Raw genomic sequence first — 1,654 nt, 5'->3', positions numbered from 1 at the left:
GCAGATTGAGAAATCATTCCTCTCTCAAAAATGCCTGATTCAAATTGAGGTCAGGCAGGAAAACTTGCTCTAAATCCTGCCATGGCAGATCCTTGCTCTCTACTTCCATCTCAACTTTTTCTACACTTTCACCTTCCACCTAGCCCTTGTTCTTCTTATCTTTACCTTCTGCGTTTTCTTCATCTTCTGCTTTGTCTTGCCTCCCATTGCTAGCAAAGGTAGTGGCTGCCTAATTTAGAAAACTGGTGACCTGTCTGCATAAATTCTTTTCCTTAACGAGATGACCTGAATTAAACCTACTTCAGCTGACGTAAGTACCTTCAGAATCTTTAAAACCGTGCGAGAAAGTGAGAAAAGGAAGGATGAAAGTTAGAAAAGTCTTTTGTTTAGGATGAATTTGTCTGTCTATGGAAGGAAGTTTTTAGAATTCGGACGCTTTCAAACACTCACAGGGTTCCTCTCTCTTATGAAAAAGCATGGCCTATTCACCACCGATCATTGATGCTGCTTAGAAGGGTTTGTGAATTGATCCTGCTGAAAAACCGTTTTTCACTGATACAATGGAACCACCGAGCTGAATGGAAAGCTCTACAACTTCCTACAAACGCTGTTGAGGGCTTACAAAACCATAAGTGTTTGTTGACTTTTTATGTTTGGTACATCTTCAGAAACCAAAAAAAGTTGTGTAAGGAAATGACATACGTTATAGGCCCCTACAGCCCTGAAAATTGGTATTATTTCCTATTTTTAATTTTACGTTTTAACAAATTTACACAAACAAAATACTTATGGTGATTGAGTGACTTTCATGCAATTTTGCTCAGACAATCCTCTCTTAGCGTTTTAGGGATTTGTGCTCCTGTTTCTTCCCTCCTCGTTAAGTCGCCTGAAATGGTTGTATGCTCCAAGTCTACAGATAACCACTCAAAGGCCACGGTCAACCGAGCACTACAAATACGCCTAGGTGGAAAAATCTAGACACCAAAACACTGACAACCACCTTGAGACTGGGTCGATTAGTCGGCCATCCACGGGTTCTGTGGGTGTACGTGGCGCTCTTCATTGCGCAGTCATACAAGCTGGCAATAATGGGACGGCGTCATGCACAAGCAGATGCAAAGCCGAGTGCAGATGGCAAATGACAAGCCGGACTATGCATTCTGTGCAGTGTCATATGCCTATCCGTTGGCTCGCAAATATGTAGATATTCACGATAAACCAGCAAGTCAATCATCGACACGAATCAGAGTAGTTGCGACACACCTGTGAGGGTCCCTGCCCCTATCTATCTAGACATCCACCGTCTACTGCCCACAGAGCTCCTTTTGCTCCGAAGGTGGTGAAGTGAGGAACCAGAGTAGTCTGCGTCGTCGCTTTGATCATAGTTACAATTAGCATTGATGCTATGGGGTGTTTTATCCATGAAGACCTCGTATTTGTCTGAACTGGGTGCCCTGGCGATATAAGCAATTGCAAGCATGGTCATAGCATGCATTTTCGTCGTAGATGTAGGGTTGCTAATTATTAAATAAGGATTTCGGTAACATCGACACCGATTCTACGCTTCGGTCACACAGACAAGCTCTTGTTTTTCACGTGGACTCCGAGCCACGACAGTGATTGCCTTTTTTGGCTTGATACGCACATGGATATG

The sequence above is a fragment of the Echinococcus granulosus genome (assembly GCF_000524195.1).
Source record: "Echinococcus granulosus chromosome Unknown EG_S00233, whole genome shotgun sequence".
In the NCBI taxonomy this organism is placed as follows: domain Eukaryota; kingdom Metazoa; phylum Platyhelminthes; class Cestoda; order Cyclophyllidea; family Taeniidae; genus Echinococcus; species Echinococcus granulosus.
This window is presented reverse-complemented; position numbering follows the sequence as displayed.